General features: G+C 35.6%; 1 long non-coding RNA gene across 1 annotated transcript in view; it reads left to right on the forward strand.

The window, feature by feature from the left end:
• Positions 1-2,627: 2,627 nt before the first annotated feature.
• LOC105481684 (uncharacterized) overlaps positions 2,628-24,936 on the forward strand; it is a 72,604-nt gene continuing 50,295 nt past the window's right edge. Inside the window, exons 1-2 of the long non-coding RNA XR_011615118.1 lie at positions 2,628-3,013; positions 7,404-7,518. This is a non-coding gene — a long non-coding RNA (uncharacterized lncRNA). The remainder of the gene's footprint in view (positions 3,014-7,403; positions 7,519-24,936) is intronic.

Here is a 24,936-nt window from a genome sequence, read left to right on the forward strand (position 1 = left end):
AATATTACAGCAATTAGAATTTTCCGTCCAGAATTTTACACTGCAGTTGCCACACTATATAGTCCTACTGCAAATAGTAGAGTGAGTATAGCAACCCTGCAAGTGTGACCTAATCCATAATTAGATCTAAATTTTACTCGCCAAGATATAGAATTTCCCTTTGGGGTCTATGAAGTTACAAATGTAATTCCAAGGATAATCAAAATCTCCCTGGAAGTATGCATTAAAAAGAAGTTGTAATATCTGATGCCAAATCTTGAGAGGAGAAGTAGAAATGATTGAATGTATCTGGTGAGTTAGGGGTGGGATTGAGTAAGAGGAGTAACCCTCACTCATTTACTTTTTTTTTTTTTTAATGATTTTCATGTTAAGATCTTTTATTTTTTCACACTGATATCTGGATCATTCTTCTAGGCTGTTAAGAGTTGCTCCCTCAGCTTTCCAGAATTTGTCTCGAGGGTCATGTAGCCAGGAGTCAATTCCTGTAACTTTTACCACCAAGGGGGTTGAAAGAACAACAGTGTAAGACCCTTCCCAGCTTAGGTTTAGGGAAAGAGAGAGAGAAGAGTGAGCTTTTCCAAATACCAAATCTCCTGGATTAAAGTTGGTCCTATTTCTTGGGTTTGGGCTTCTGTTAATTGTGTTAATTCCTATTGGAAGTGAGCCAGGGAGGTTATGTTTTTAACAAGTTCAGAGGTTTTCTGATCTAATAGGAAAAGGTAAGGAAAGGCCATCCATACAGCATTTCAAAAGGGCTCAGACTTAACTTAAAAAGGGTATTTCTTACCCACCGTAAAGTCAAGGGGAGAAGAGTGACTCAAGGAAGGTGAGTCTTTTGGGACAGTTTTCTAAGGTGTCTCTTATAATATCATTTGTCTTCTCCACTTTTCCTGAGAACTGGGGTCTGCAAACACAATGGAGATGATACTGAAAGCCTAGTGTTTGGAAACCCCCTATGTGGCAGCTGCCTTAAATGAGGGGTCTTTGTCACTTTGGAAGTACTTAGGAAGACCGAAGTGGGAAATGATTTCATTAACTAACACTTTTATTACCTCAGAGGCCTTTTCTGTACAGCATGTAAATGCTTCTATTCAGTTAGTGCAAGTATCTCCCTATACCAGGAAATACTGGATTCTCTTCATTTTTGGCATGTGGATGAAGTTTATCTGCCGGTCCTCCCTTGAATAGCTTCTCATCCTTTGGGTTGAGGAGGAAGAAGTCGACTGTTAAGGGGATTATTTTTAAGACACACTTCATAAGCATTAACAATCTGCTTGACTGTTTTTAATAAGTTCTCACCTGAAAACAATCTTAGGTCACACTGTTAAGTTTTATCTCTTCCCAAGTGAAAAGTTTGATAAAGGATATTAAGGAATTTCCATTGGCTGGAGGCCGGCAAGTGGAGTTTGCCATTCTCTGACTGTCACCATCCTGAGGGCTGGGAAGTATACCCTTGAGAGATGACCCATTCTATTTAGGAGAGCATTGAGGTTTAATTTATTGAGTCTTCCCACATTTCAAGTGGGATGAACCCCTGAGGCTTTCTTGCCATTGACTTGACTGGCTGATCAGTTAACTTGTTTCCTTTAGCTATTTCATCTTTTCCCTTCTGATGTCCCTCGCTACAATGCAGCATTGCTACCTCTTATGAAAGGAAAATTGAGGATAATAACCTGTTAATTTCCTGGTGGTATTTTATAGGTGATCCATTAGCAGTTAGAAAATATGTTTCCTTCCAAATGGTAGGCTGAAGAACTGAGAAAGCATACTTGGAGTCAGTGTAAATGTTAACTACCTTTCCCTTGCTTAATTCAAGTGCTCTTGTAAGATCTATCAGTTCAGCTGGTTGAATGCTTGTGCCTGGAGAGACAGATGTACCTTCAATAACATCGTTCAGAGTGACTACTATATATCCAGCCTTACTGACTCCTTGCTCCACAAAGAAACTTCCACCTGTGAAGAAGGTCCAGTCTGGATCTTCTAGGGGACTATTCCTGAGATCCTCCCTGATTGCATAGGTCTGTACCACAACTTGTTTACAGTCATGTTCAGTTTCCCCAGTTTCCTCAGGGAGGAAAGTGGCTGGGTTTAGATGAGAACAAGTTTTTAATTGGATTGTAGACCCTTCTAACAGCAGAGCCTGATATTTAAGGAACCAACTGTCTGTTAGCCAAAGTCTCCCCCTAGAAGACAGCAATCCTGCTATGCTAGGTGGGGTATAAAAATTTGAGCCACTTCCCAGGGTTAATTTGGTGGCTTCTAGCAATAGTAGGACCACTACAGCAATTGATCAGAAGCATACTGGCCATCTTTTAGCCACCAAATCAAGTTATTTATGCAGGTAGCCCACTGGCTGCTGAGCTGGTCCTTGGGCTTGAGACAAAACTCCCAGGGCCATTCCCTTACTTTCTGAAACATAAAGATTGAAGCCATTCTCTATGAGAAGGCTGAGGGTTAATGCCTTAAGTAAGGCTTATTTTAGCTAATTAAAGCCTTTTGAGCTTCAGGTTCCCAGGTTTGGAAATGAGTTTTAACCACCTGAGTTTCTTTTATGAGGTCACATAGGGACAAGCTATCTCACCATAGCCAGGTAGCCTAGTCTGCAAAATTATGTAATGCCCCAAAATCCTCTTAGTTGCTTTAGGGTTTTAGGTTGAGGGAAGGAGAAAATAGGCTTAATTCATTTTCTATTTATGTTCTAGTCCCTTCAGACAATGCCTAGGCACTTTGCAGAGGTTTGACAAAGCTGTGCCTTGGATTTTGACACCTTATATCCTCTGTCAGCTAAGAAAATAAGAAGAGCTTCGTTGCTTTCCTGAGAAGCTTTCTCAGTTGAGGCACAGAGCAGTATGTCATCTATATATTGAAAGAACTTGGCCTGAGGATGGGAAAACTCAGAGAGGTCCTTTGACAATGCCTGTCCAAACAAGTGAGGACTGTCTTAAAATCCTTGAGGCAGCACCATCTATGTTAACTGGAGAGTTTGGCCAGAGGGATCTTCAAAGGCAAACAGGTATTGAGAGTCAGGATGTAACGGTGTAAAGAAAAAGGCATCCTTTAGATCTAAGACTGTGAAACACTTAGTTCCCTCAAGTATTTGGGTTAGCAAGATGTAGGGATTAGGTATCAATGGATGAATTGGAACTATAGTTTTATTAATGAGGCAGAGGTCCTGAACCAGTCTCCATTCCTCCATTAGGTTTTTGTGCCCCTAATATTGGAGTGTTGCAGGGGCAGTTTCAGGGTTTGAGAAGGCTCTGTGGTTTCAGTTATTAATAATGGTTTCTAGCCCTTTTATAGCCTCTGGCTTTAGGAAATATTGCCTCTGGTTAGGAAAAGAAGTGGGATCCTTAAGGTGGATCCAGACCAGTCTAGAGGTTATAGCTGAACCTATTTTTCTTGAGTTGCCCATGCTTCTGGATTAATATTAGCTTCCATCAGGGGGAGACAAAGAGTTTGTCCTGGGGCTATAAGAATGCTTGCCCCCCATGCAAGCTAAAATGTCTCCACCTATTAAAGGAGTGGGACTTTCAGGCATAATTAAGAAAGCATATGTAAATAATAGGTTCCCCCAACTACAAGTAACAGGTTGAGATAAATATCAGGTTAGAATCTTTTCTGAGATGCCCATTGTGGCAGTACTATAGAAAGAGGGAAGGCCTGGATTAGAGAGGAGAAGACAGAGACTAGCTCCAGTGTCCAGAAAGAGGTCCATCTTCCTTCTTTCAATTTCCAGAATCAGCTGGTGCAGTAATGGCAATTTGCGCCCCTGGAGTCGGGGGTTTCAGCCCCAGGACCCATCAGGCCTGTTGGATCATCTGTGGGACTGGTTCTGAACCTGGTGACCTCCATCTCTGGGAACAATTCAATCTCCAGTGGTACCTGCCACAGGCTGGACAGAGTTGAGGTGGCCTCTTCTTGCTGCCTGCACACTCTTGCTTAAAGTGCCCTGACTTGCCACACTGGTAGCATCTAGTGGATGCATCTCTGGTATCCTGGACTTTTTGCAAGCCTTCTAAGCAGCTATGAGAGCCTTTATTCTTCTCCTGTGTTTCCTTTCTTTTTCCTGGGCCTCCTCCTGCTCCCTATTATAAAAGACCAAGGTGGCTACCGTCAGGAGGTTTTTCAAGGTGCTATCTAGTTCTATAGCCTGCTTCTACAGTTTCCTTCTAATATCAGAAGGTGCCTGTGTAATAAACTTTCCCTTTAGGATTACCTGCCCCTCGACTGAATAAGGGGATAAGGAAGTGTGTTTTCTTATTGCCTCTTTCAGCCTTTCCATGAAGGCTGAGGAATTCTCATCTGGCTTTTGGTTCATCATGGACCATTTAGGGTAATTAAGAGGTTTGGCCCTAGTTGCTCATAGGCCCTCCAATATGCACATTAAAAAGTGTTTCATTTGCCATTCATCTGTGGAGTCATTGGGATTCCAATTAGGGTTGTCGACAGGTATTGCCTCTCTTTCTATTGGGAATGGTGATGCCCCTATTTCTTTGCCTTCCGTATTTTCTCTTTTCCTTTTTGTCTTACAATAGGAGACATATTGCTTGCATGTAAAGTTCTCTGCTGCCTGCAGAGCTGCCTGTTTTACAGCCGCAGTTAAGATTTGGCTTAAGAGAAGCATAACATCACTCCATGTGAGGTCAAACACCTGAGTTAAATTTTGGAAAACTTCTATGTATCTATTGGGGTCATCAGAAAATTGGCCAAAATCTCCCTTTATTTGCCTAAGCTCCTGCAATGATAAGGGAACCAGAACCCTAGTGGCATCACCTCCACTGGGCATTTCCTGTAAGGATAGGAGTGAAGGTGGGGGAGGTGGAGTTTTGGAGATGGTGGAGATGGGCAAGCTGATGGTGTGGTTGATGGTGGCCCTGAATAAGGGGGAAAGGAAGAGCTGTAACACTCAATAGCTGCCTCAGATGGTTCTCCTGGAAGTTGCTTCTCTAGTTTTGGGGACTTATTCCCTTTGGGCCTGCCTGATATGACTGCTGTAAGAGCTAGGTTAATTGTGTAATTCTTGCAAAGCTCTGGATTGTCTCACATAGCAAAGAAAGACTGTACATAGAGGACCCTAGACCATTTGCCCTCATGTCTACAGAAAACATCAAATTGTTGGATAGTGTTAAAATCAAAGCTTCCCTCTGCAGGCCAGGTTGGTTAAAGATAGTAAGAAGGCCATGCCCTTGTGCAAAAGGAAATGACCCACTTTTTCTTCAAAGTCTCAGGGTCAAAGGAGTACCAGTGTTTTAGAATGCGATCCAGAGGAGTACAGGCTGAAATTGTTTGTTACCCATCCAGAAAGAGAAGTGAGAAAAAAGGTGTACTTTTAGTCTCCTTCAATTCCTTTGGAATGGCCCAGGTGGAGGAGAATACAGTGGGAGCGTCCCCCCAAACTGTTTTTCCTCTTTGGTTTCATATGCCCTGGCATCCATTAAAGGTGCCACCCATGGATACAGGCATGATACTCAGCCATGGATCTGGAGGAAATAAGAGGTGGCATTAGTTACACTTTCACATGCCACTGTAGGCCTCTGTTGGTGATTACTCTTTGACTTCCTAGGCTTGTGTGATTTGCATGGCTCCCCAATAGATACATCTCAGGAAAGACTATGCAACAGTTGTATTTGGGCAAGGTCTCTTAATGGACAGAGTGTACTGAGTTGAGCTCTATAATCTGCGATTATGGCCCTGACTAAATCATTTATTCTTAGACAGTGGTTCTGATTAATTTCTGGACACAAAATCCCCTTACTATTTAAGTGCTCTTTTAATTCCATAAGGCAGAATAGATGCCTTGAAAGAATATGTCATGGAGACCAAATGGCAGTTTTCCTGCTGATGGGACAGTGTTGGGTCTAAAATTTGGATTTGGAGACATTTTTCTGCTCATTGTTGAGTTTTCCCAGTGACTGAAGGGGCATAGAGCCTGGTCTCTAGTGGAGGGGTGAGAAGGGGAGGGTAACTGGAAAACTAGAGTGCTTTGGCAAAAGGCCAATAAGATGCCTCATGGAAAGGATCCATATTCCACTAGATGGTGCTGTAGGCCTCGAAATACCATGTGCTTTCTGGTCAGGTGCATTGGCTCATGCCTGTAATCCCAACACTTTGAAAGGCCAAGGTGGGTGGGTCACTTGAGGTCAGCAGTTTGAGACCAGCCTGACCAACATGGTGAAACCCCATCTCTACTCAAAATACAAAAATTAGCCGGGTGTGGTCGTGCTCACCTATAGTCCAGGATACTAGGGAGGCTGAGGAAAGGGAATAGCTTGAACCTGGGAAGCGGAGCTTGCAGTGAGCTGAGACTGCACCACTATACTCCAGCCTGGGCAACAGAGTGAGACTCCATCTAAAAAAAAAAAAGAAAGAAAGAAAGAAATACAATGTGCTCTCCAGACCAAGGCTAGAGACAGAGATGTTCACTGATGGGGGCAGGGAAGAAACCCTCTATTCCTAGAAAACCACAAAAATGCCAATCCCTTGAGCTATATTCCTGGTTTCTATGGCATTTGCTGATTTGCCTAATAGGATTATTTTCCTGAACTGTAAAAATTTCCCTGGCATTGTATACGGAGAGGTGACAGGAGGCAAGGGGGCCAAGGAAAGGAAAGGAGGAACGTTGCAATAAAAAAGGATTGAAGATCCTACTGCCAATGCCCATTGGGCAGTCAGAGGCTGGGGTTAGTCCAGAAGCCTTCTGTTAACATTGGAGTGTAGCCCCAGCCAGAAACCCTTAGTTGCCTCTGGACTTCTTCCAGCCCTTCACGATGGCTAGGCTCTCCAGGAAAGGAAACCAGTTTGAAACAGAGTCAATATTCCCAGCACCGTGAAGACTCAGGGGGATTTGCTAAGTTCTCCCCAGCAAGCCTGTTGTCTGAATCTTAAGAACACTAGCCACACAAATGGTTTTTTTAACCGGCCATCAGACACTCGGTTTTAAGTTTGATTTTAAAATTGAGGGCAGAAAGCCCCAAAATGAAAGTAAAAATGGGGGATCCCTTCCTATACTTATCCTTCCAACGAATCTACCTTGGATCCTGAATGGGCCTCCACAATGAAACAGCCTCACTGTCTGGAGTATCACCTGATCACAGCCATAGACAACAAGAATGTCGACACACAGAGTGAGGTTAAGAGCTGAAGTTTAATAGGTGAAAGAAAGAGAAGAGTTCTCTGCTGCTGAGAGGGCTCCCAGAGACATGGGTTGCCAAATCTGTGGTGAAATGCAAAGGGTTTTATAGATGAACTGGTGAGCAGGGAGTGTCTGATTTACGTAGGGTGAGAAAGACTGGTTGGACCAGGTGTGCTATTTACATAGGGCATGAGATCTGGTTTGGTCTAGGTGTGCATTGGCATAGGACACAAATTTCTGGCTGCCCACACCCTAATATTTTATGATGCAGGTGGGTTCTCTGCCGAAGCTGTGCCATGTTGCCCGTTTCTTTGTTCCTGACACATTGTAACAACAACAACAAAAAAGGAAAATGAAGTCTCCATATTGGACATGCCTGACCCCAGGTACGACTTTTCTATTGCTACAGCTGCTGGCATTTCCCCATGCAAGCTTCCAGCTTGCTTATCTATGTTTGTAGCATGATTTTTCAGGCTGCTATTTGTTATAAAAGACATGATTTCGGGGACTGCTTTTTGTTAGAAGGGAAGCTCTGCTGAGGACTCTGTTGCCCTCACTATCTGCCTAAATAATTTATTTCTGCCTCCTGTATCAATACTGCTTAGCATTTTACTGATATCAAAAGATGTCATCTGTTTCATGATAATAAATGCTAATTATCTTTTTATTAAGCATACATCATATCTCCAACATTATGCAAAAACTTTACATGCTATATCTTGATTCTGCAGTATTTTAAGTTAACTATCTATAGTTCTGTTTTATAATTGGAAACCTGAGGTACTTAAAGGATAGGTGACTTTACAGTGTCTTGCAGACATTAACAGGGCAAATTCTGAATTCAGGCCACTCCAACTAAGAGGGCTATGATTTTGACACAAACTCTACAGTCTTTAAATACACAGAGTGTTAGAACCAAAAGAATGTTAGTTTCTTGAGGGCAAACATTTTTGTCTTAATAATTCACTGCTGCATTCCTCATGCTTAGACTAATTCCTAACTTAGTGGTTACAAAATACGTACAAGTATATATTCACCCAATATTACTTGCCTTAAAAGGTTAAAGCAGTTCAAAGAAGAGACACTTGTGTAAATAGAGATTATAAATGTTTACCTCCCTTCATAGTATGTGATGAATATATGTAAATCACTAACATTATTTTAAAAGTTATAAAGATTGTTTCTATCTTGTCATGTAGGTTTATAATAGAACCAAAGCATCAAGACTTCAACTGTGTTAAATGTATTAGTTTCTGCATACAAAGATATAAATAAATGATCTATATTACTAAAAACACCAAAGAAAATATGGATACACATGACAGATTGTAAAAGCTTTTTTTTTTTTTTCTTGTAAAGTGCGTGATCAAAAAAGATAGCAAGGTACTTGAGACAAATGAAAAGGGAGTAGCTTCAGAGCAAGCACTCTATGTATTTAATCTATTAAAATCTGTGGTTTCCAGAGAATGAAGTGAGGATTGATACTGACCCTAAGAGGGCATAAAATAACTTTTTGGAGGATAATAAAAATGTTCTATACCATGATTGTGTTGGCGGTTACCTGACTGCATCCATTTGTCAGAACTTATGGAACTAACCATTTTAAAAGCAAGGATTGTGCTATATGCAATTGTATCTCATGAACTTGAAAAAAATATTAACCACATAGGGACTCCCTACATTTACCTTTTATTGCTCCATTCTTTAATTTCTGGCCACAAACAGTTTCAAGATTTGTAACTTTCTATGTTTGCACAAGACTACATTCAATCGGCTTTCATTTATTTAGTAAACTGATTCCACTTAAAATCTTTCTTTAGTTCTTCTTCCAAAAGATGATCTGCTGAGTAGGAATCTCACAACATCTTTACCAGAAAAATATTATTGTGAAGACTTTATCTGTAGTCATTGAAGAGAGTCAAGTTAGGGTCACAAAAGCCTGTGACAACTGAATCTGATTAAAATACTTTAGAAATGGTTATAAATTTTGGTAAAACAATAAATTGGATAAAATTGAATTGTTATGAGACTAATGTATTTGTAACTAATAAATGGTTTCTGAATGTGTTACGCAAAGAAGAATTCTAAAAATATTTAAATAAAGGAAGACCCATTTAATTAACTGAGTAGCCTCAATGATTATTATGATAAACTTTCAGATGTATCTTCATAGAGATTTAGCCTCTTGTAAAGCTATTTATAATGTTTCTCATTAGTTTATAATGCTATCATCAACAACTTCTTATAATCTAACAAAACTCAAGAGAGAAGAAAATGTAGAGACCTCAGAATAATAGAAAATTGAATGCTAATTTATCATGTAATTTGGGAATGCTGTAGTTAAGCTTTACAAAGCTCAGTTTTCTCACATAGAATGTAAAGATAAGATAACTGTCTTATGAAGTTTTTCTGAAGACTTTTTGAGACAACATATGAAACCCACCAACCATGTATCAGGCAATTACTAAAATATTAAAACATGGTATTTAATATAATCACTACTTTTCATGTACATATGTGAGATAAAATTTTCTTTAGCTATTTAATTTTGCTCTAATGGTGAACTTATCCTTGTTTCTCTAAGTTCATACAATCCATTTAGGCAAAGAGCCAAAAAAAGGGGGCAAAAATAATTACGATTAATTGCTAGAGATTGAAAGTATTTGTCATTAATGAACAAATCTCAGGATCGCATTGATACTGATAAATTGCACATAATGTGAGCACAGCTGTTGCAGAACCTAAGTGTGTGCAGGAGGGACTTTTGAGGAGATGGAGTATGAAAGCTGTTGATGCAGCTCTTCCAAGCCATTGTCAAGAAAAATTGATATACAATAAGTTTTCCCTAATGTAATAATTTGACTTACATTAAAACTTATGACTATATTTCTTCATAAGAGTAGTTCATTTTATAGATAAAAAGCTATAGATTACAAGACATTCCCACTCTTTGTGCCATTTCCTAACCAAAGAAGAAGATTATTATGCAGCAGCAAATGAGCCTTGTAGATATTATTCATTTTTTACATTATTACTTTCTAGGCAACATTTTATTTTAAAATTGGAGATATAAAATTCTATTTGGAAATAAGCTTTGATTTGTCCATTTGGTATATATTTTAAAAGGCAGCATACATACATTCCCTATCACCAAAGATTAGGGCAAACTAGAAAGTCTAGTGTCTGTCCAACTGAGAGAAGCAAATATTAGTGTTATGAATCCAGTTGCAGTCATCACATAGGTTATTTTAGGGGAGAAAAAAATGATAAATGAAGGGATGTTAGAAAAACAATTTGATTTGGAAACAAAAATTTAAAGCAAACTAAAATTAGGTTATTATATGTTCCAACGGAGGAGTATAGTAAGAGAGAATACAGGCAGAGCATCCAAATAGTATTCAAGAAGCTTTGCATAAAATGAAGAGCACATGTGCAAAATAGTCTTACTAGTGAGGCAGGCTGATAAAGCAAGCTGCCTTTCCAACTGAAATGAGTAGAAAGAATAACAAACTCCAGAGTCAAATTCAAATATTAAGTTATACAAAATATTATTTTTACCAAACCTGGGATATAATTTGGAAACTAGGTAATATTAATATTAAAGAGCATATATTGGAGGTTGATCCAAGATTTGGGTGGTATATTACTCTTGATTAAATAATTTTTTTTTATCTTTTGACCAACGTCGTTCTGACTATAGTTAGTAGCAATATATTCTGTGCTTGAAAATGGTTAAGAGAGTAGCTTACAAATAAACGTTCTCACCACAAATAAAGATAAATATGTGAAGCAATGTCTATGTTAAATACTTTGATTTAGCAATTTCACAATGTATACATATATCAAAAATCATGTTGAATGCCATAAATACATACCATTATTACTTGTCGATTAAAAATTAATTTTAAAAAAGATCATGGTGGGTTTAGCAACAAGGGTGATGACATAAAATCTAAGAATATTAGACTAGGGCAGTTTACAGTTCTTCCTCATAAGTACTTTGACCTTCAAACAGTGGTTTTCATAATTCAGTATCTAAGAAACACCTGTGATACTTCGTTAAGGTGCAGATTTCTCAGTATTTTACATAGAAATTCTGATTCAGGAAGTCTGAAATGGAGCAGAAATTTATTATAAGTTAATATTAAAGGATTTCCATGAACTATGTGGCATTTCATAAGAGACTCTTAATGCTAAACACAGCATGAAATGAGCATAAACACTGATTATGCATGGTAAGAATAATGATTAGCATGATTTCACCCTTTTTGATAAGAAACATGTGACACAACCTTCCCTGGTTTATACATCTTTTGCTTGGATGAAAGAAAAGAAATGGCAGGTTATCCTTTGGGTTATATTCTTGCCTATACATGAGAACTGGTTCTTAGTCATACGGTAATGAATTTGTAATAATAATATCATTAATGGTAACACATACATATAGTGCATATTATGACTCAGATGTATTTCATACTCACAACACCTCAATGAAGTATGCATTATTAGTTTTTCCATTTAGAAAAGAAACTGTTGTACAGAGACATTATTGTAGCTGACCCACAGTTATCCAACTATGAAGTGGCTGGGCAGGGATTCAAATCTCTTGATTCTGATGTAAGAGTACATTCTCTTAACCCCCATAATATAATTTATCACCAATTTAAATAAATGTTAAATATTGTGTTATAAATATTTTAGTTGTATTCATGAAAACTTAAAGACCTTTACTGCTTCTCTGACTTCAGACAAATTAAGGCAAGATATAATACACAGCTACCAGGAACAAAAACATTAGTGTTCTGACATCAATTTAGTGTGAAATTTCTCTCACCTTCAGACTGATGCAGCACCAACGAGACCAAACATCTAGAAAGTCTAGTTGAGTCTAGGTCAGGAACCAGAAATCTAACTGCTGAGAATGACAGAAATTGCAGAAGATATCAGACCAAAATAGTATGATTCAGGCTAGACATACTTCATAGCTCTGCCACGCAAGTGTGAAACACTTTGCCATGAAAGAGGGAAGAGCAAAAAGTTAAACTTTAGATCGGTAATCATAGTTTGTATTTTGTGTACCTGTCTTGTTCTCCAGCTTATATGCACTTGTACTCTCATTCCTTTTTCAATGACATAATATCTTTATGGCCCATACTTGGTTTTCCTAAACTTTACAAATATTTTTAGTAAGCATATCAACATACACACACACAAACACATACACACACACACACACATGCTTGAAAGTGGAATCTTAGATATCAACTACAAAAAGCATATGTGTGTTGGTCTTTCTGACAAACATAGAATAATTTTCTAGCTGTGATCAAGAAAGTGATCCAGTGGACAGGCTTAAATCTGGTACTCTTTAGTTCTGGAGAGAAGCATACACTGGCCACGACTGAAGGAAGAACCCTTATTCAGCTGTCTTCTCCATTTTATCCAAAATGTATTAGCAGGTGGTAAAACTGTGAGCTGTTTTAAATTGGTTTTTATGTAAAACTAATTCATAATTGTGCTGGATGTCACCAAAACAGCTTCAATATTCCCCTAAGCTTGACTAAATTTTAGACAGGTTACTGCTCACTGACTCTAGGTCCCTGACCCCTTTTCGTTTTCCTTTGTGCAGTGACTTTAGAAAACTTCCCAATTACAAACTCTTTCTCTGACCCCTTGAGAAGCACTTTCTTTCAACTTCTTGCCAGTTTTACAACACAGGAATATATTTTTCAACAACATGAGAGGCATCTTTTTGAAGTGAAATCATTAAGGAGCAGCACACCTATCTACCAGTCTCCATGGGAGCTTCCGTGGAGGCTGTTGTGTAGTAAACACAAATGGACTAATCACATTGAGCAACTTCATCCCTAATGTCTTCCAGCCCTCTAGTCCTTTTGCACTACCTCATTCCAGCTCTGAAAAACTCTTTGAACTTTTTTCACTGGAGTTGAGGTAATTCTCTCTCCCATATTGCAGCAGTCCTGAATAAAGTCTTGCTTGCCTATTTAACTTGTCTGGTGCAATTTTTTTTTGAACAGATTTTGTTATAAATGCATGATATGTAGAAAATATTTTCCATTCTATAAAGAAAGCTTGATCTGAAAACATTTCCCATAAGATTACTCTTTCTTTTTGTTAAATGTATTTTATTTAAAATCTCTGAATTCTAAATCATTGAAAATTTATTTTTAATGGCCATTCTAAATATTTTGTTATTGTTGCTGCTGCTGTTGCTGTTTCTGTTGTTTACTCATTCCATGTTGACTACATATCTGTAAAAACCAAAAATTAGAGAATACGAGAAAGAATATAAAGCTCCACTAGTATTTATTTCTTAATATGAAGAGAAGTACAAGGAAGCAGCAATAAATGCTGAGGGGTTGAAATAGCCATTCCAGTAAGTCTTCCCCTTTAATGAGCTTCCTGGAAGTTGACAGTGAATTCTGCTGTCATCTTATTAGAGAGAACTGGTCCAGAAAACCAGCATTAGATACAAGGTATTCAAAGAAGTGTGACTATTTATTCACCATCTTCTAGAGGAAGTCAAGACAGAAAGAGACTGTGATGGCTGTGGACTACTCAATCACAGTCTACTTTAATGATTTATTTATATTTTATTATATTTTTAATATAGTTTACATTCAAATGTGTACATTTTGTGTACATTTTGAGATATTTTACAACTTTGTACTCATGCAACTACCAAATTAAGATGCCATAATTTCTTTCCATCAGTGAAAATTACTTCATTCTGCTTTGCAGCAAATGGGTATTTGGTTATTCCTAATGGTTGTTCCTATCTACAACTGATTTAATTTCTATCACTATAGATTATTTTTTCTTTTCTAGAAATTAAAATGCACAGAATCATATAGCATGTGCTTTTTTGTCTTACTCTATTGTAATTAAGTTTTTACTTTACAAAAAATACATATTTATCATGCAAAATATTATTCTGAAATATAAACACATTATGGAATAACTATATTGAGCTAATTATTATAACTATTACCTCAAATACTCATCAATTTTGTGGTGAGAATACTTATAATCTACTCGATTAGCAATTTTCAGGAATAAAATATATTTTTATTAACTATAGTCACCATGTTGGACAATAGACCTCTTGAACTTATTCTCCCTGCCTAACTGAAATTTGATTTTGTTGACCAACATCTCCTCAAACTCTACACTTCCTGGGCTCTGACAAAGAAAATTATACTCTCTACTTCTATGAATTCAACTTTAAAACATAGGACACATAAGTGAGATAATGTAGTATTAGTCTTTCTATGCCTGGCTTATTTTACTTAATATAATGTCCTCTAGGTTCATTCATGTCATAAAAAATGACAAAATTTCTTTCTTTTAAAAGCTTAATAATATTCCATTGTGCACATATACAATATTTTCATTATCCACTCACTGTTGATGAACACTTAGGTTGAGCTCATATATTATTGGCTTTTGTGAATAATGCTGTCATGAATATGAACATATGATACAGATATCTCTTCTACATACTGATTTCATTGCCTTTAGATATGTACCCTATGATGTAAATGCTGAAACCTATAATAGTTCTATTCTTATTAATGTGAAGATATTCCATACTGTTTCCATACTGGCTGTACTAATTTACTTTCCCACCAACAGATTGAAAGAGTTATTTTTTCCACCATACATGGCAGCATTTGCTATCTTTAGTGTTTTTAGTAATAGCTATTTTAACAGGTGTAAGTTGATCTCTCATTGTAGTGGTACTTTGCATTTCCCTGATGATTAATGATGTAGAGCAGTTTTTCATGTACTTATGACCATTTGTATGTCTTCTTTTGAGAAATTTCAGTTTAGATCCTTTGCCCATTTCTAAATTATTTGTTTCATTGCTACTAGGTTGTATGAGTTTCCTCTGTATGTTGAATGGAAACCCTTTGTTAGATATATGGTTTGAACATATCTTATCCATTTCATAGGTTGCCTCATAATTCTCTTGATTGTTTCCTCTGTTATATGGAAACGTTCTACTTTGATGTTGTTCCATTTGTCTATTTTGATTTTGTTGACTGTTTTTTGGTTCACATATAAAAAAATCATTCCCCACATAAATGTAATGGAGCTTTTTTCCTATGTTTTCTTCTAGTGGCTACACAGTTTCAGTTATTACATTTAAGTCTGTAACCCATTTTGAGTTGATTTTTGTATGTGGTATGATGTAAGGGTCTAATTTCATTCTTAGGCTTTTTAATTTTAATTTCTATGAATACATAATAGCTGTACATATTTAGGGGGCATATGTGATATATGAAACAAGTATACAGTGTGCAATGATCAAATCTTGATAACTGGGATTCTTTACCTCCTAAAATATTTATCATTATTTATCAGAAATACAGTTAGATACAAAGAATATTACCTAGTATTTAGTAGCACAATAGAGCAACTATAATTAACAATAATTTCATTTATCTGAATGTGAAAATCTACTTGTCTCAATACCATCGTTTAAAGGGACTATCTTTTCCCCGTTTTGTGTTCTTCTCAACTTTGTTGAAAATCAGCTGGTTGTAAATGTGTGGATCTATTTCTGGGTTCCTTATTCTGTTCCATGGCTCCATGTATCTGCTTTTAGGTAAGCATCATGATGTTTTTATTACTATAGATTTATAGTGTATTTTGAAATCAGGGCTGTAATGTCTCTAGCTTTATTCTTTTTGTTCAAGATTGTTTTCGTTATTCTGGATCTTTTGTGGTTCCATGCAAACTTTAAGATTGTTTTTCCTATTTCTCTCAATAGCATGATTGAAAATATGTAGTGTGCTGAATCTGTAGATTGTTTTCGGTATTATGGATATATTAATAATATTCACCCAATCTATGAACACGACATATCATTCCTTTTATTGTGTCTTCAAGTTCTTTCATTCATTGGTTAAATTTTTCCCTAAGTAACTTTTTGTAGCTATTATAAAAAGGACTATTTATTATCTTTTTAGATATTTCATTGTTAGTATATAAAATCCTACTTTTTTTTCTATCTTTCAATTTTATTTAGTATATTTATCAGATCTGATAGTTTTTTATTTGGTGGAGTGTTTAGAATTTTCTATATAGAAGATCATGCCATCTTCAAATGAGGAAAATTTAACTTTTAATTATTCCATTTAGGTGCTTTTTATTGTTTTCACTTATCTAATTACTCTGGCTGGGACTTCTAGTACTATGTTGTATAGGAGTAGCAAGAGTGGGCAAAATTGTCTTATTTCATATCTTAGGGGAAAAGCTTTAACATTACCCTATTGAGACTGATGTTATCTCTGGTTTGGAACATATAACCTTTATTGTATTGATGTAAACTCCTTCTACATCTAATATTTTAGACTTTTCATCATGAAAACATGTTGAATTTCATCAAAAACATCCTTTGTATCTATAAAAATGGTCATACAGATTTGTTAATGTGGTATGTCACATTAATAGATATGTATATGTTAAACCATCTTTGCATCTCTGGCATGTGATCAATTTCTCTCTTTCTCAGTTTGTGCTGCTTTAACAGAATACTTAAAGTGGATAATTTGTGAGAAATATATATTTATTTCTCACACTTAAGTATTTCTAAAAAACAAATACTAGATTCCAGAATGTCCAGATCAAGGTGCCACATCTTCTCAGGGTCTTCTTACTGTGTTTCCACATAGTGGAATGTGGAATGGCCAGAAAGGATGAACACCCTGTCCTCACATGGTAGAACAGAAAAAGAAAGCAAACTTCCCTCACAAGTCCTTTTTATAAAGGCATTAGTCCATTCATAAGTGTAGCACCCTCTTGATCTAACTACCTTTCAAAAAACTATGCTTTTCAATACATTAGGGATTAAGTTTTAACAGAAAATTTGGAGAGGACAAAATTCTGTCCCTGGCGCTCCAAAATTGATGTCCTTATTCAAAAAATACATTCCATTTACATAACACCCCAAATTAAATTATTTAATTTAAACAATCTATGTATGTTTTAAACTTAGAGACAGTGCTTTGCTGTTACCGAGGCCAGACTCCAACTCCTGGGCTCAAGTGATTTTCCTGCCTCAGCCTCTAAGTAGCTGGGACTGTAGGCTTGCACTCCTATGCCCAGCAGCCCCCAAATTCTGAACTCATCCCAACATCAACTTTAAAATCTAAGTCTAAAACTTCATCTAAATCAGATTTCGGTGAGACTTAAGGCACAATTTATTACAAAAATAAATTTTTCTCTTGCTGAGAGCCTGTGAAATCAAACAAGTTATGTGCTTTCAAAATCCAATGGTGAGACAGGCATAGGACAGATATTTCCATTCCAAAACGTAGTGGTAAGAAAGGAGAGAGGTAATAGGGCTCAAGTAAGCCCAAAACTCAAAAAGAAAAACAAAATTAAATCTTAAGGTTTAATTATAATCTTTTTTGACTCCATGTCTGGGCTTCTGGACACACTAGAGTGGGAGTTGGGTCCTTAAAGCCTTGGACAGCCCTATAACCATGGCTTTGCTGGGCAAAGTGTGCACAAAAGCTCTCATAGGTTGGAGTCATGTGCCTACATCTCTCACAGGCTGGCATATCATGCTGATTGCTCTACAGTTATGGGGTCTCAGAGGCAGTCCTGCCCCCACAATTCCACTAAGCATTGCACTATTGGGGGCTCTCCGTGATACCTCCACCTAAGTAGCAAATTGTTGGTTAGGCACCAACACTTTCTGAGGCATCCTTTCAAATAAAGATAGGTGAAGTCATGCCTCCACAGCTCCTATGCACCATACACCTTCAGAGTAAGCACCATGTACTTGCCGCCATAGCTCACCTTTTGCACCTTCCAGAATTGTGGCCTGAGATGCACCTGGGCCTGCCTAAGGAAAACACAAGGAGCACTTGTGACAGCCCTGGACAGTGAGTCCAAAAGTACCCATTGTGCCCTGGGCCCCTCCCTTTAAGAAATTCTGACTGCAAGGCTCTAGCACTCTTGACTTGTGATAAGATGGAAAGCCTTGAAGACCTCTGAAATTCCTTTAGGGTCATTCTCAAGGAACTAGAAGAACAAAAACAAACTGAATCCAAAGTTAGTTGCAGGAAGAAATTAATAGCCATCAGTGCATAAATAAATGATATAAAGAGTAAGAAACCAAAAAAGATCAACGAAACTAAGTTTTAAAATTGACATTAACAACCATAAAATTGACAACTATTAGACGAAGAACGAGAATACTTGAATAAATAAAATCCAAAATTAAAGAATATTACAACTGAAACAACAGAAATACAAAGGATCATAAATGACTTATGAATAATTATACACTAGTAATTTTCTTGATGCATATAACCTACAAAGACTGAATTATAGAGAAATACAATAGCTTAACAGAATAGCTTAATAATGAGTAAGGATATTGAAACTGTAATGGAAAGTTTCTCAATAAAGAAAAGCTCATGACCTGATGGCTTCACTGATGAATTCCATAAAACTTTTACAGAAGAATGACTCCCACTTTTTCTCAAATTTCCCAGAAAATTGAAGAGAAAAGGCTGTTGCAAAACTCATTTTACCAGGTCAGCCTCATGCTGACACCAAAGGCAGACAAAGACACTACAAAAACAGAAAACTCTAGGCCAATATCCCTGATGAACACAGATGCAAAAATGTTCGACAAAATATAAGCAAATGAAATTGAACAACAAATTTGGAAGATAATTTACCATAAACAAGTGCGTTTATCTCAGTAATGCAAATACAGTTCATCAGGCATAAATTAATAATTGTGATGCATTACATTAAAGGAATGAAGAATGAAAACCATATGATTATTTCTATAGTTGGAGCAAAAGCACTTGACAGTATTCAACATCATTTTATGACAAAATATCACGACATTAAGTATAGAAAGAATGTAACTGAATATAATTAAGGCCATATATGACACACTGAAAGATAACATTATTCTCAATGGGGCAAATTTGAAAACTTTTCATCTAAGCTATGAAATAAGACAAGTATGCTCACTATTGCCACTCCTATGCAATGTAGTACTAGAGGTCCCAAGCAGAGGAATTATCAGATGAAAACAATAAAAGGCATCCACATGGAAAAATAAGAAGTTAAATTGTCCCTGTTTGCAGAAAACATGATCTTAAATATAGAAATCCTAAAGACTCCACTAAAAATTAAAAAAAAAAGAGATACAATAAATATACTAAATAAAGTTGCAGGATATAAAATCTACATGGAAAAATTACTAGCATTTTATACACTAACAATGATATACCTAAAAAGAAAATCAAGAATGCCATTACTTTTATAATATTTACAAAAGAAAATACTTAGGAATAAATTTAACTATGAGATGAAAGATCTATACACTAAAACCTATAAAACATTGACGAAAGAAATTGAAGAAGACACAAATGAAGGGAATGATATCTCAAGTTCATGGACTGGAAGAATGAATATTATTAACATGTCCATATTATCCAAAGCAATCTACAGATTCAACACACTCTGTCAAATTGCTAACCACATTATTGAGAGAAATAGGAAAAACAATTCTAAAATTTGTATGGAACCACAAAAGACCCAGAATAGCCAAAGCAATCTCGAGCAAGAACAAAGTTGAAGGCATCACACTCCTCATTTCAAATCTATAGTAATTAAAGAACCATGTTACTGACCTAAAAACAGACACATAGAGCAATGAAAAAGAATAGAGAGCCACCAAATAAATCTACACATTCACAGCCAACTGATTTTTAACAAAGTTGAAAAGAACACAAAGTGGTTCAAAAAGAAAGTCTCTTCAATCAGTGGTGTTGGGACACACATACAGCCACATGTGAAAGAATGAAATCGTACCCTTATTTCACACCATGAAAAAATAAACTATAAGGCAACATAATACTAAAACTTAGGACTGAAAACTATGAACATTTTCAAAAAAAACATAGAGAAAAAGTTCATGATATTGGTCTGGGGAATGACTTTTTCAATATAAATCCAAACCACAGGTAATGGAAGCAAAAGTAGACAAATGAATTTTCATCAAGCTAAACAGCTTGTGAACAGCAAATTAAACAGTCATTAGAGTAAAACTGCTACCTACAGATTGGGGAAAATATTTGCAATGTATACATCAGATAAGGAGTTAATATTCATAGTATATTAGCAACTCAAAGAACTCAATAGGAAGAAAACAAATAACCCAATGAAAAATGAGCGAAGGATTTGAATAGACATTTCTCAAAAGAATACACAAAATAGTCAATAAGCATGTAAAAAATGTTCAGCATCACTGATCATCAGGGAAATGCCAAGTTAATCCACAATGAGATATCATCTCACATCTGCTAGAATGGCCATTATCAAAAATACGAAAAATAGCAAGTGTTGGAGAAGACGTGGAGAAGAGGATCCTTTGTATCATGTTGGTGGGAATGTAAATTAATATAGCCATTATGCAAATCATTATGATGGTTCCTCAAAAAATTAAAATTAGCAAATTAGACTACTGTAAAATTCAACAATCTCACTACTGGGTGTGTTTGTGTGTGAGTGTGTATATATATAATTTCTGATTTCTTATATGTATATACATATACATTAAATAAGAATACATTAAATAAATATCATATAAGAGTACATATAAGAATACATTAAATAAATATCAAAGACTAATGGGTATAGTATTTCATGATATCAAGACTTAATTTATGCACACAGAGTTTAATAGATGTGTATAATTACTCTAAATAAATAACGGGCTATCAAATTGCATGACTGTACACCACCACCCAAATATGAACAAACTTACAAAATCTGTTAGATATAAAACTTTGCCACTTGCTGGTACATTGAGTTCACTTTTAGAATTAATTTTAATTCATATGAATATACAGCTGACCATTGAATAACACGTGTTCACTGCATGGATACACTGACACATGGATTTTCTTCCACTTCTGCCATACCTGAGACCCAAGACTAGGGTCTTTATTCTCCTTATCCTATTCAACTTGAAGACAATGAGGATGAAGACCTTTATGGTAACCCACTTCCACTTCATGAATAGTAAATACATTTTCTCTTCCTTATGATTTTCTTAACAATATTTTCTTTTCTCTAGCTTACTTTATTGTAAGAATATGGTACATGATCCACATAAAATACAAAATATGTGTTAACTGACTGTATTATAGGTAAGGAGTATGGTAAATAGTGGATTGTTAGTAGTTAAGTTTGGGGGGAATCAAAAAGTACACACAGATTTTTGACTGCACAGGGGTTGGTGCCCTTAACTCTATGTCGTTCAAGAGTCAAGTGTTTTCAGAATAAATGTCATCTAGCAATAATATGCTAAAAGATATTGAAAGCTATGAGTTCAATTTGACATCAGAAGTGATACTTGAGAGACTCAAGGGCCAGATGCCAGGCTGCTGGAAGTGATCTAGGTCACGGTGTACATGCCACTGACTGGCTGTTCAGATTGTTATCAGTACACCTGGGTCAAGGAGTACATGCCTGTGATGGACTATTCAGATTGCTATCAAGATATCTGGGTACCAGTTGTGAGTATATATTTTTTGTAACTCGTATGCAAAAAAGTACTTTCTTTCTACTATAAACTGGTAAGGAAAAATTATACATTTTTAAAAACATAAAATAAAGGTATGGTTTACCTAAACAACTTTCTGTTTAATCACAACAGGAAAATAATAGATAAAATCAAAATTATATTATTTTTAAATGATTATAACTAATACTTAATAATTTCATAAAATAAAAGTACAAAAAGCATTCACTTATTTTCTGAAATAAAAATTACAAAACCTGTTTTATTTGCATAATATATTAAACATATCATAAATACAATTTTACATACATTTTCCAGTAAAAATATCAACTTAAGCACAGACCTATCGTAATCAGTTACAAAAATACTAATAAAATATAACTGAATATAAACAGTGTCAGAGTTACAATCTTAAAATATTCCAGTTGTCACTAAAACTCAAATACGTTATACTTCAAAAATGTTTTAAATCTTGTGTATCGGGTTTCCAAGACAAAGGTTGTATCTGCTGCTCTCTCAAAATATATTGACTCCTCATTCTATTATTTTTTTTTAAAACAACTCTAACGTTTTCTTTTTTTTTTTTTTTTTTTTGAGACCTAGTCTTGCTCTGTTGCCCAGGCTGGAGTGCAGTGATGCGATCTCGGCTCACTGCAAGCTCCGCCTCCAGGGTTCACGCCATTCTCCTGCCTCAGCCTCCAAGTAGCTGGGACTACAGGCGACTGCCACCACCGCCGACTAATTTTTTTTTTTTTTTTTTTTTTTGTACTTTTAGTAGAGACGGGGTTTCACCGTGTTAGCCAGGATGGTCTCGATTTCCTGACTTCATGATTTGCTCGCCTCGGCCTCCCAAAGTGCTAGGATTAAAGGAGTGAGCCACCACGCCCCAGCCATGTTTTCTTTTGGAATTTTATTATCTAAATTGTCATCATAATTTAAATCATTCTCATGCGAACAGCATGAGGGAACACCACTCACCCCACCATGATCCAATCACCTCCCATCGGGTTCCTCCCTTGATGTGGGGATATGGAGATTACAAATCGAGATGAGATTTGAGTGGGGACATAGTCAAATCATATCAGCATTCAATTATTTGCAATTTATGTAGTTTTGTACTGTGGGTCAGCATATGATACATCTTGCTGTGCAATGTTTTAAACTAGTATTTTAATAATAAAGTTGAGATTCGGGTATAATCCTTAATCCCTGTTAGCATCTAAACAGCACAATATCTTCTTTATGTTATTACCATTTTAAATAACTGTCTTGAAATGCAAAAGGAAGATGATACTGAAATATAAATTCAGATTTGCCTTCAAATTTATTTTAATAAATATAATTGGCCTAAATGATTTTCAGATTAAAATATATTGTAATTATTATGGATTTATAATATTTGTATATATTTATGCAGCACATGGTATTTCGATACAAGCATACAATGTGTAATGATTAAATTAGAACAATTGGGATATCTATTACCTCAAGCATTTATAATATCTTTACAAAATTTAATATTAACATGCATACATTGCAAATTCTTCTATGAAATAAAATGTATGGAGCCAGAGTAATTTAGACAATTTTTTAATTCAGGTGTTTTTTTTTCAAGTACTACTGTTTTGTACCTGGCTTAAAGAATAACAAATACACTTTAATATTTTTATACATTTAACCCAAAGAGAATTTTTCAACTATAATTGCATTCATATAACTGGTCTACATTGGTATTATTTTCTCTACTGTATACCTCACCTTAACATATTACAAAACTGTATTTGGAAAACATTACTACTACATCATAGCTTTTTTTAAAAAATGAATAAAAGTGTGAGATAGTTGAGGGACAGTTTTTTGTTTTCTTCTGTACCCCCACCTATAAAAATATTGGTCTTGAATGTTAAGCATTAGAGTTTTATATAATTATGATATTGTTTACACTTTTTTATAGAAAAGAGAAAAAATATACAAGTTTTTCAAAAATAGCCATGCTCTCTTGCTATGTAGAAGATAGTTAAACAATACAATGTCTTTTCTTATCTGCAGACATTAATTTACAATATGCAAACTACTCCAAGCAATTTATTAGCTAAAAATTTTCCTATTATTACAGGATATTTATTTGTACAGTTTCAGTAATTTACAAAATGAATGATATAACAAAACACACATTTTGACAATTCTATATGTAAATTTGTACTATATCTGCTTATTTAATGTCTAGTTTATTTTTGACATGGACAAAGGCTTCTCTTGTACAACTTCAATAATAAAGCTTGCTTTTATGTATTAACTAGTCAACAGTTCAGGCCAACCATTTTCTCTTAAAATTTACAACAAATACCTTTAAGAAATTGCCTTTGAACTCTTTCTACACTTTTGCATTTATCATCACCATTTTAAGATAATACTTTACTCCAAAAATTGGTATAATAATAGACATTTTTTATATGATATTCTGATAAAATTTTTGGTGCTGGCTATGTGGCACACTTTAATTCAAACTCTGTAGGTGATGATTATCTGCCTATGAATAGAGTGAGGCCTAGTTTTTAGGTATGTCCTGCCTCTATTTGCAACATCAGGAGACACCATGGGAACATTCACAATCAACTTATTGCTGTTAGGAAAAGAAGAGGTTAATAAAGTATTTACCTTATGTATAAGATTGCCAGATTCTGCTAGTACAGCCCTGTGTAAAATTTAGACATGGCCATCACACAGAATAACCATGAATTTAAGCAAAATACTGTTCTAGAAATCAAAACAGCAAAGCGACAATAAAAACGAAGGGTCAAGCATGACTTATTTTGTATTCATTGCTTTATGATGGATTCAGTTCTTAGAGAAAACCTTTTAATATATTTTATCAAGTGTAGTTATCATCGTCTTTGAGAAAGGATATATTAAGTCTCACTTCTTTTTGCTCTCTCATTTTCATTCGAAATTAAGAATCTACCCTGAAAATAAAAATTGTAAATAATTACTCATCATAGGCTAAACATTGCTGTAATTTTAGAATCATAGGCAATTCTAAGCAATGATTCTTTATTATAATAATGAACAAACATGAATGGGAAATAATTTGTATTGTCAGTGCAGATATTCTTTTTAGCTCATCAAGTCCTGTGTATGTTTGTCGCAATTACGGCGTTTTGGGTTATAATCCACAAAACTAAAAATTGCTGAAATTGGCCTTGACAGGCCCAGCTAA

Source organism: Macaca nemestrina, chromosome 16 (genome assembly GCF_043159975.1).
Source record: "Macaca nemestrina isolate mMacNem1 chromosome 16, mMacNem.hap1, whole genome shotgun sequence".
Taxonomy (NCBI): Eukaryota; Metazoa; Chordata; class Mammalia; order Primates; family Cercopithecidae; genus Macaca; species Macaca nemestrina.